Here is a 12,128-nt window from a genome sequence, read left to right on the forward strand (position 1 = left end):
TTTCTTTTTTATTCTTTTATCAGAAGCAAGCAAGCGAGGCAGCTTATGTACCTAGGCCTTAAGACTTTTCGATTTTCAACCATAGACATAACTAATGAATATACAGACGACGGATCATTTTTTCTGCGGTCAAGTCACTCCAACCCGAAAACTCAAAAAAGTTCAAAGACGATTTTTGGGGAAAATTTCAATATTTTCTTGGATATTTTTATCTGAGGATATAGTTCTCATCAAAAACTATCCCCATGTAGTTGTTAATTTATGAAACGCGTTCTCGCAAATATTATAATCGCGTACAAAGGATTCCATTTATGTAAAAAATTTTAAAGAAAATCGCGGCTTAGTACGCGGAATTGTCAAACTATATGTTTGCTGATTTTCCTATTTCCAAGGTACCTATATCCGCGGTTTTAGTGGATGGATTCGATCGCGGAAGGGCTTATTAGATCTGTCGCTTAAAAAAACTATATTCACGCGGAGTTCAAAGGGAATTAAATGACACTTGTAAATTTTAAACGCAAAAAGAAGATTCACACATAAAATTTTGGCCTTTAGACTCCAATATCTAGGATGCTAGGATACTCATGAGATATTCATTAAACGACGTAAAATCACGAGTTCTATAATCCTATTATGAGTTTGGGATATTATCTTGCTGCGCGTCCGGATTATTACAAAAATTCAAAAAACCCTGAAATTCCGGCTTCAAAATTTCAGCATCAGTTTTAGGTGAATGCAGTGGATATATCGAAAAATCAGACACTAGTATCATGTAGCCCATGGAGTATTCTGTCATTCTTTCTTTGGGAATAGTTCTATAAAATGTATGGTTAAGACAGAAATCGGAAGGGAACACAAAAAAACGAGTTGGCTTCCACACAAATTAATTTTAATGGTCTAAATTATGGGATCCCTTCTTAAACACTTCATACTATATAGAATGGGTGAAACTCGGATTTATCGATTGTAAAACATTTTTGGTTTTTACCGTATATGTGTGTATATATGTATATACCCCCGTTAACCTAAATGCTGAGGGTATATTTATTACAAACAAGATTTCGCTTCATTAATTCGAAACAATTACCTTGAGAAACTGTATTTGTTTTCCCTAAAATAATAATAATTTGACCCGTCCACCTTTATCCATTAAAGCCATAAACATATGCATGAATGTTCGAAAATATACCCTAAAAGTAGACATTTAATTTTAAACAATATAAAAATCTTTAAAGGGTCACTGGAGGTCACAGTCAACTTTGTAAGCTCACGTCAAGTGAGTGCAATTTCCAGTTGGCGAAAATAAAACAAAACCAAAATCGATTTATCGTTCCAACATAGCAAACAGCTGAGTGAGTACACAATTACCACGCCCGTGAAGAGCGCATGCTCTGTGGTCATCAATGTGTTTGCAATATTCATTTCAGTTCATAACATTTTTTTTTGGCAACAAACATAGCTGGCATAAACACCCCAAAATCTCATAGCTCTTATCTCTGCAAGAGTTTTCAAGTCTTTCTACTTTTTACTCGAAAAGCGTTCCCTTAAACCAAAAAGCGGCACAATTGATATGAGTGCACTTCTCTACGTCTATGGCCTTTAAAAATGTAATGAAATATACCATTTATGCTATATAGAGGGTCTCCCCCTGTCCCTTTTCTAATATTAACATCCATTGCAACAAATGAAACAATTTACGAATTCTTTTTTTTTTTTGCGTTATGCCCCTCACCCATAGAGTGAGGGGTATAACATTTTTTTATTTTTTAATATTTTTTTTGGATTTTTTATTTTTTAAACTTTTTTTTGGATTTTACATTGGTTTACTTGTTATAATAACCAGACACGAATGCCTGAGTAGATACAATACAATTGGAATGGCAATCCCAACTGCGTTCTCACAATTTCGGACAATAACAAATTGTCCACTTCAGATTTTCTTCAACATTTGATGACATTCAATTCCACATAAATTGAAAAGCTTCGATTTTAATTCACCGGAGACACCTTCTCCGATTCATAACTTCAGTTTGATTCAGAACATCAGTTCTGCTTAATCTCTTGAAAAGAAAAAACACATTTTTCTTTGTCTTCTCCTCCATTTGACTGGTCATTGCACACAGCAATAGCCGGTAACCTTGGAGATAATTTCTCTTCTCCACTAGACGTCGGCTACCACACGTTCTGTTGTCCATAATTGCCATCGCATTTCTTCTGTAGAGATTTTTCTCGGTACCATGAAAAATTCCACCAAAGAGGGTGTTGTTGTTGCGTAATTTTTGCTGTTTTATTATTTTCACATCCACTCGGGTTCTGTCAGACTGTCAACTTGGCATACTCATAGCCTCCAAACTTCAGCAAACATCAGATAATCATTAAGACAAATTTTTTCAAAGGCTTTTCCTTTGCAATTCCTCTTACAACAGAAATATCATTAATTCGCATGTGTTCGGTCTATGAATACTTTAGCGATTTTCGATGCGTATTCAGCACACTCGCTGCTTTTCATTTTACACAAAGGGCGGGGGAGGCGGCACCCTTTCTTGGTAAATCTACTGGGCCGGCATGGAATCATTATCTTGAATCACAGGTCCTCGTTAATAGATTAACATAACTGGAGTTTTACGCTTGAACGGTCCTCGCACAACTAAAACCACACTTCCCCTTATCAAACGACTCTTTCGCTTGAACGGTCTTCGCATAGTTCTCGTCATACTTCCCCTGATCAAACGTGATGCAAAAACAACAATAACAGAAACTCATCGATAGATTAACTTCACCGCCTGAACGGTCCTCGCACAATTAAAACCACACTTCCCCTAATCAAACGACTCTTTCGCTTGAACGGTATTCGAGCAGTTCTCATCATACGTTCCCTGATCAAACGTGGTGTGTAATTTAATCCATCATCTGTGTCGCTTATCAAATCTTTCGCAGTGGATCAGCCTCAAACGTTAACTTGTAGGGCGGCAAGAAGTTTTACTAATCCTTTAGCAATCGTTTCGAACTACTTCACAGGCAGGTTGATGTTTTCTTTTGTAGGCAATTATCAGATGTTTAGATTATACGGCAGCCCTTTCTAGATGATGAAGATTCTTCACTTGAATAACGATTTCTCGATTTCAATTTCGATTACAAAAAGTCGACACACGACTTTCTTCTTTCAACAAAAAGGTCGACACACGACATTTCTCTTTAAACTCCACTTTGTGGTCTTCATTCACTCAATTTCTGGACAACTTCTCTTAAGTAGATCCATCGAACAAACTTTATCTTCAGAATGACTCGGCATTCATCAACATATTTTTTGAGGTGATATCGCTCTGATGATCAGCCTCACACTTCCAGCATAATAACTTCAGCCAGCAATTCGCTGTATTTCTCAAATTCATCAATTTCTTCAGTTTTGGGGATTACTGCTTAATCCCCCACTTTCAACATAATAACTTCAGTCAGCATTTCGCCATAATTCTCTATATCGCTTTAACAATATCTTCAGTTTTGGGGGATTACTCCTTAATCCCCCAGGTTGCGCCGCTCATTTTCGCCGTCAATTCCCTTTAAATTGACGTTGCCCGGGGACCACCGCGCGGAGGGCCGCCACTTTTTGGCGACATACTGCACAGAGTATAATGAGTCGACTTGAAGCTTAACACACCGCTAAGCTCCCATGGTCCCCATGATAAAAATTGGTTGGGTGTCAGTGTGCTAGGACGTTGTTGGCTTGTAGCGCATCATATTTACGGTTTCGAAGCTAAAATAGATAAAATTTAGTTTTTATTAGAAATTAATGTAATGATATTTATTTCAGTGAGTTCAACAAAGTGGTTAAGCCTCATCACTCCCTCGAGAAATACATCTAATCGGTCCGATTGTATGCGCGCGCATACACATATGTGTATGCCTATATAGGCTAACTTCCGAATTGTCAGTTTCTTTGTATTCGTGCATGAAACTAGGGGTTCTTAGATCGAGTTCCATATTAGAGTAATTTTATGAACTTGCTCTAAGAACCCATAGTTTCATGAACGAATGCAAAGCAACTTACGTTTAGGAAGTCAGCCATATATTTTTAACTGTAAAAAGCTAAATAATTAACCATTAACCATCAAATTAACTATTTGTGGTTTGTGATTTGTTATGATTAATATATTGATTACCAACAGGCAGCCATGAAGCCCCTTTCAATACATACGAAATGAAAAAGTTGCCACACGTTAACGTTTGAGATTCCGTTCATGATCGTTACGATACCGAACAACATAAATATGTATGTTGTATGCATTCCAGCTTTTTGAGTCGCATGGCACCCCTATTTCGATGCCTTACATCGAATATTCTGACGAAAGCAACATCGCCCTCGTACGGAACAGATTTCCAATTATGATTCCATAAACGTGTACATTTTGAATCGGTGTCAATTTGTCGCGGACTGTTGGTCATACCTTGTTCGGGGTCAGCAAATCGAATGCAACCATAGATACGCTTGAACATTTTCAATGTTTCTTCATTCCACAGTTTAGTGATTCATTCGCCGAGTGGCAGATACACACCAGAAAGAAGTAACAATCAAAAGTATGAGTGCAGAGTTTCCAAGCCATTGTTTTCCCATTTGCCTTTGTACTTTCCCACACCATACAAATTCGTCATGTTCAAAATAATATTTTCAACCGGTCCAAGAAACATGTGGAATGCAAACGGAGCATCCACTTTATTAGCAGCTGTTAATGCTGTTGGACCTGAGTTATAATATACGTATAACGAACATGAACCCATAACAAAGAGGTTAAGTTTTTATCTCAAGTCGATTAATTTGAAATGGTTGCGACGAATGTTCAATTTTATTATTTTTTAAAAATATTTATTTGCAGGATTTGCTGAATTTTCATCTACTAAATTTTTCTCAATGTCTTATTTATCCGAATGCACGCTAATTTTACTTTCATCATTCTTCTTGTTTGATAATGCAAAATCATCGTCCGTTTCACTTTCAAAAATCAAGATCCATTTCTAGTTAATCTCGCCACCTTTTTCACGTAATACTCTATACATTTTTTTATCAAATACTTCGAATCACAACCAAAATTCAATAAAAGTGCAAACTAACTTCACTAATGTGTGTTCCAGAATAAACTGAATTGAATGTAAAAATAAGAGCGTGCTATAAATCCCCACACAAAAATAAGTGGAAATTAAAAATCTAGTTTTATTCGGGAAAAACAATTCTACTTTGCAAACTACAAGGTTATTTCGCTGAACCGTTTTTTATTTTATTTAAGGTTAAATATCAAAATTGTATGCGTGCGCATACAAGGGACCGATAAGGGTTAAGTTATTACCACTTTGCTTGTACCGTTTTATTTGTTATTCTTATATTTTTACATCAATTCACCTTTTTATCTTTTTTAGTATTTCTTTGTTTTATGTCTTTGCACAACGATTACGGGTTTCTTCTTTCCGATTTTTCAACTTTACTGCTTGAGCTCTCAACGATGACTGATTTGCCTTGAAATTCAGTGGTGGAGCTACGGATTTTTGTTGTGCGAAACTCAAGAGTAGAACGAGTGCCTGCCGCCAGCCGGCATTTGGGTGAGTATATTTCACTCAAAAATCCCAACTACCTACCTACCCAACAAACAAACAATGCTGCTCTCAACAGCTGACTCTTGTGTTTGGTATGCAGAGAGCATTAGTTGTATTTTATGGCAAAGGAAAAAATCCCAAGCATAGACTAATGAATATTATCATAGAGTTTTTAAATATAATATTTTCTATAGTGCAAAACACAACAAAAAAATATTAACATCATTCTATAAAAATATGAGGTTTTTATAGATTTTGTTTAACAATTTTAGAATGGAATGTAATAACAAATTATATCCTAGAGCCAACTGCTTTTAATGAAGCGCAGAAGATAATTGTTATATGAAGACTTCATTTACTATATAGTTAAATTTCTCTGTAACGTAGCTACTGGGGACGAAAAATAACTACGTTGTAGGAGAAATTCGTTATAAGGAGACTAATTAGTATGGAAATACACATTTATGTTTAATACAACGATTTTTTATAAACAGCTAGCTATTTCTTATAGAGGAATTTAAAACGAAATAAGTCGCCTGGAGAGGATAGAATTTCGTATGAAATTTATAAACATGGTACAAAAAACGAAAAACACTTAAACTTTGCTTTTCATGGTAATATTGATTTTGTTTTGCTTCGAAACAACTACAAAATTTGAAAATCATACAAGAGTTAAGTAGTTTCCGTAGTTTTCATTTTCGTTCGACATAGTGAAACAGGCTGTGACCCTTTCATTCCCATATATGAAAAGGTGATATTTATGAATCTTCAAAGATGGGCCTAGTTCACGAACTGTTCGGCAAAGTTATTTATGTGTCTTATAAATGAAAGATTAATAAATTCGATTGGAAAATATGAAATTTTTAATCATGACCAAACTGGTTTCCGAAGAAACTATTCAACAGTTGATAATATATACAACATAACCTCTATTATTAATCTTAAAACATCAGAATAGATAAAGGTGTATAAATTTTTCATAGATTTTAAGGCTACATTTGATAATATATGTATCAAGCTCTTTTTTACAAATTATTCCGAATGGGAAATTCATATAAACTCGTAACGCTGATAGAAAGAATCTACAGTAATACCCAATCGGCAGTCTCGAACGGGAAATGACTTTCAGATTTCTTCGAAACAAAAGGTGCAAACCAAGGTTGTCTTCTCTCCACCATAGAGAAGAATTGCACAACCAATTACTGCATATACATATAATACCATTCCTACGAGTGAGGTGATCTAGCTCATGAAAAATTAAAGACTATACAATTGAATTGGAAAGTATTAAATTCCAATATTTTGCTGGTTTGCGAAGGAACTATTCCATAATAAATAACATATACAACCTAGCCTCTATTGTTAATCTGAAATTATCAGAAAAGATAAACGTGTATACATTTTTTTATCGATTTCAAGTCTGCATTTGAATGCAAGCTCTTATTTATAATTTATTTCGTATCGGAATTTCATATAAGATAGTAACACGGATAGAAAGCTGAAGAATCTACAGTAACACCCAAAAGGCAGTATCGAATGGGAAATAACTTTCAGAATTCTTTGAAATTACAAAACGAGTTGCCCTTAATATGTTGAAAATTAACAGTTTCGGGACAATATTAACATAAGAACTATTTTTATATGCTGATGACACTTAAAGATAATGTGTAAAGTTGAAACGCCCTACAAAATATGGAGCTAGGAAGTAAACTTGTCCAAATCGGAAATTACTGTTTTCAGAAACGGAGGTAAACTAAGAAAATGCCAAAAATATTTGTATAACGGCAAAGAAATGACTGCCAAAATTAATTCAAATACTTAAGCGTAACTTTCTACCCGAAAATGAAATTTCTCAAACAAGTATAATGTAGGATTAGCGAGGCAAAAAACACAGAACAAATTACATTATAGTCAGCATTTGGTACCGACAAATTCTTATAAATGAACCCAATTTAACACAACTAAAATTCTGAATAAATTGCTTCCATACGCAAAACAAGCTCCATGAAGGCCTACAGTATGCAGAACACATATTGGAACAGCCTTCAAAAATGACTGAAATCGTTATTTGTAGTAGATATGGCAAAAACTAGTGCATTCATTTATTGGATAGAGAATATTTAAGAATAATTTACATGAAACACAAATATCCAATAAATTAATGTCCTTGTTTCTGCTATATCTGCTATAAATATGAGTTTTGCATACTGTATATCGGACAAAACGTTCATGTGGCCCCCTCACAAATGTTCAAAATGTTTGAGTAAGATCAGAGATTTTGAAGGTACTCCTGTTTAAAACGATATAATGTTCTTCGTGGGCAAGGCCATGCTTCAAAAATCTCTACAAAATTGTACGGTGACCAGTTGAAATAGCTAGTGAGGACTATAACTATCGACAGGAGTGACTCCCAAAATTAAATACAATTCCAAGGTGGACTATGTACTGAAATTTTAATGCCGTAATAGTTCAAATGTTCGCTTAGAAGCGAATTTTAGAATTTGTTCTTGAGTAACTCCATGCTTTCTGACATACAATCCAAAATGATTTAAACTAATGAACCGATTGTCATAAAATTTGGAGAGCTTATGAAGGGCATCAAACACTAGTCCTTCATCGATCGATTTCATTTTTCAAAAAAATTTTTTGTCCGCTTTATGACCAGAAAAGTTCAATTTTTTAAGCAAAAAATTGAAATTATGACTTGTTGGGTCCACCATTTCCGTAAAACCTAATGTTTTTAAAAAAATAGATGGACGAGGGAGTAAATATTTATGTTCTAAGTAAGCATACAAATATATATGACGATCGGTTAATTAGTTTTCGAGCTAGAGTTGGCACCGCAAAACGCTTTAGTAAAAACAGAGTTTGAAAGTCGATCAATTGCCACAAACTACGTAAAAATTTTCAAAAAGAAAAATTCAGAAAGTAGATTAAAATGAGCTCTATCAGATGAAAAAATCATCTACTAAAAAAAGTTTCATAGTTTTCTTGGAAAAAAATCATGAAAAATGACTTTAATTGGACTTTACAACTGGGGGTCACCCCATAAATTAAAATTAAAAAAATCTTCATAAATAAAAACAGAACAAAATTGGAATGGATTATAAAGCTGGCAAAAATATCGGATGTTACACAAATGGTATTTATTATATATGGAATTGGTACAAATGGTGAAGAAATGATCGGATCTTTCACAACTTAATTTCAACCAATGCAAAAGATCCAGTGGCATCTCATGAAACCATTTCCATAAAAGTTTGCTGGGATAAATTCTCTTCCATTTCAAATATTAATGAAATCACTCAAAATCAATGGAGATCTTTTCTTAGTTCGGCCTATGGAACTCAAAATCGAAAACTGTACTACATTGCGTGCTAAAATTTTGCTTCTTGTTATTATTTTTCTTCATTTTAAGATCAAATTATTTCACCCTATATTTTGCTGATCAACCATTATGGACAGAGAAGTTTTCAAACAAACGAGCGACATTGTTTTTCCCGCGCATATTTTAAAAATGCATGCATCAGCACAAAAAAGTAGTATTTCATATTGAAAGCAAATGTTCTCGCTTTCTTCACCATTGAAATGAGTGAATCATGAGTTGATTTTGTCGTTTACAAATTCAAAATGATCCTCTTCTTTATGAGTAGTTTCTTAATTAACCAATATTTTTAAAGCAGGGTAATTTCTTAGGAAAAAACAAAGCCAGTATTTTTGAGTCCAAAGTACAATAACGAACGCGCCTTTGAGTGGTTAGGTAGAAACGTGGTTTTGCAGCTTATACCCTTTTCCTCGTTGGTGGCGTATCTTATCTTAAGGGAAAAGGCAGCTGTATATACATATGTACTTATGTATGTATACTCACTTAAGTAGGTAGCTGCAATTTTGGAGGGAATTTTTTGCGATCAATGACGCCTTAATCGTATTGTTCTACGAAAGAACGCAATAGATTTCTTTACCTGAATAGGTTTGTGGAAAATTCCTCACAGGGATGATTAGCAGAAATCTTAAGAAAATTGTGAGTCATTTGAAGAACAAAAATGTAAAGAATAATGTAGTTACGAGTACTATAACTGATTTCCATAAATGACACATATTACGCATTTAGTTCCCTTGAACGAGTTTATTTGAAAATTTGTAATTTACTTGGCTTTTGGTAATGCCACAATTTTTAATTCGCAAATGGACAAATAAAACATTGTTCCCTATAGGTATAAAATGTATTTAAAATGAAACAATCTTAAATTGGTATCAAAGACGTCTTGCTACAAAAAATGATTTCAATTTACCTATAAGAGGGATAATATACTCCGGTTCATCGGAATAGAACCAACCAATATTTGTCTACAAATACCGTTATATCCGATGAAAGGAGAGGAATTGTAAATTATAATTTTGTGGACATGTAGAGTATATAGTAGCCGATATTTTCAATACCTAACATGTTTCTCATATGCGTTATAACGGTACTTTTTACTCGCTTTATGAAAAAATTTCAAAATATTAGGACGTTTTAATGGTTCACCAGGATAGAACCACCCTAAGAATTTACACAAATCCTTTGTTAGATGTGGTAAACTTTAACAAACTACTATTTATAATTATAAATAAATGCCGTAAGTGTTGACTGCCATCAAATATTGTGCAAAAATTTGTATTAGGGTCTTGAAATTTAATGAAAATCGATGCTTAGAGCTCCAAAAAATATTTTTATGAAGAAATCGGTAGGAAGTATTTATAAAGACAAAATTTTATACTGAATTATGTTCAAAATTTTCTATACTACAATAAAATTACAAAAAAGTCACATTTGATAGGTTTGTGAGCCTGAAACAGAGGAAATATGGTAAAGACAACTCCAAATTCTACCTTTCCAATCCAAAAATTTATATTTTATCTCAGGAAAGTGAATGCAAATCGATAGCTTTAACCCAGTTTCGTTGGCTGTGGACATCTACAGGTCCAAAAAATAAAGAAAATCTCACCGCCGAACGCTTCATGTCAACATCAACGGCTTTGATTTAGAAGATATCGCATGACATGGAAAGCACAGAAACATAGGCGCACTTTTTTGTGTAATAACGGATCAGAAATATTTTTTCGGTACTTATACTATGAGTAAAAGATGTGTGAACATCATAACCATCAAAATTAAACCCTTTCCTTTCGAAAAAAATTAACGTCTGACTTCCCCTGTCGCTAAGTTGTTTCTTCACATCAAATGTCTTAGAACCTTTTGCAATTCCAAGGACTTGATGGTGACATGGAGCGTTCGGCGGTGGAATTTTCTTTACTTTTTGGACCTGTAGATGTCCACAGCTAACGAAACTGGGTGAAACCCATCCTGAGATAAAATATCAATTTTTGGATTGGAAAGGTAGAATTTTGAATTATCTTTACCATATTTCCCCTGTTTCGGGCTCATAAACCTATCAAATGTGACTTTTTTGTAATTTTATTGTAGTATAGAAAATTTTGAACACAATTCAGTATAAAATTTTGTCTTTATAAATACTTTCTACCGATTTCTTCATAAAAATATTTTTTGGAGCTCTAAGTATCGATTTTCATCAAATTTCAAGACCCTAATACAAATTTTTGCACAATATTTGATGGCAATCAACACTCACGGCATTTATTTATAATTATAAATAATTTTTTGTTAAAGTTTACCAGATCTAACAAAGGATTTGTGTAAATTCTTATGGTGGTTCTATCCTGGTGAACCATTAAAAAATGCTAATATTTTGACATTTTTTAATAAAGCGAGTAAAAAGTACCATTATAACGCATATATGATACATGTTAGGTATAGAAAATATCGGCTACTACATACTCCACATGTCCACAAAATTATAATTTACAATTCCTCTCCTTTCGTCAGATATAACGGTATTTGTAGACAAATATTGTAGACAAATATTGGAGTGTATATAAGTTTCTGGCCTAAGAATGAAAACGAGAATATACAGTTAGGCAACAAATGTATTGCAAAAACCAAAATTGTAGAAAATTTCATATTAATTGTTCGTTTATAGCAATAAATTATGTAAAAACTATACGGTTTTTGTGCAAATCTCTTGCTATGGGTCCTTACAACAATATTCCGTCAAAATACGCAAAGGTTATTTGCGATTTATAAAAATACGGTCAAAAATAAGAATTAACAACTATTTGGGGGTGACAATAAAAGTATTGCAAAAATTATCAAATCGATGCACGGTGGTCCCATTTATATGGAAAGGAGTGCCAAAAATAGTTCTAATCGGGTTAAGGCCTCGAAATTTTGAACATAGTTTTATAAGGGAGAAAAACTAATTTAATTGATGTAGGTTCACATTTGGGTGTAGCCCCCATAAAGGTGCCCCCCGATTTTTTATATTTTGACGATTTTAGCCAAATTTGCCAGTCGATTTGGCTGTAATTTTGCAATTTGTGTTCTGAGCGAACAAAATACCAAAATTCTTGCAAAAATGTTCAATATAGGTCCACGTTTAGATACAGCTCCCATATAAACGTACCTCCCTATATTCGATATTTTG

General features: G+C 33.8%; 1 long non-coding RNA gene across 1 annotated transcript; it reads right to left on the minus strand.

Annotated features, from left to right (window-relative positions):
- Nucleotides 1–1,947: 1,947 nt before the first annotated feature.
- LOC141390275 (uncharacterized) lies at nucleotides 1,948–5,508 on the minus strand. Its single transcript, XR_012409312.1, has 2 exons — nucleotides 5,393–5,508; nucleotides 1,948–3,754 (listed from the first exon to the last, which is right to left on the minus strand). It is a non-coding gene; the product is annotated as an uncharacterized lncRNA (long non-coding RNA).
- Between the last annotated feature and the right edge of the window lie 6,620 nt (nucleotides 5,509–12,128).

This window comes from Musca autumnalis, unplaced genomic scaffold (genome assembly GCF_047663935.1).
Source record: "Musca autumnalis isolate F117 unplaced genomic scaffold, ASM4766393v1 scaffold_1, whole genome shotgun sequence".
Taxonomy (NCBI): Eukaryota; Metazoa; Arthropoda; class Insecta; order Diptera; family Muscidae; genus Musca; species Musca autumnalis.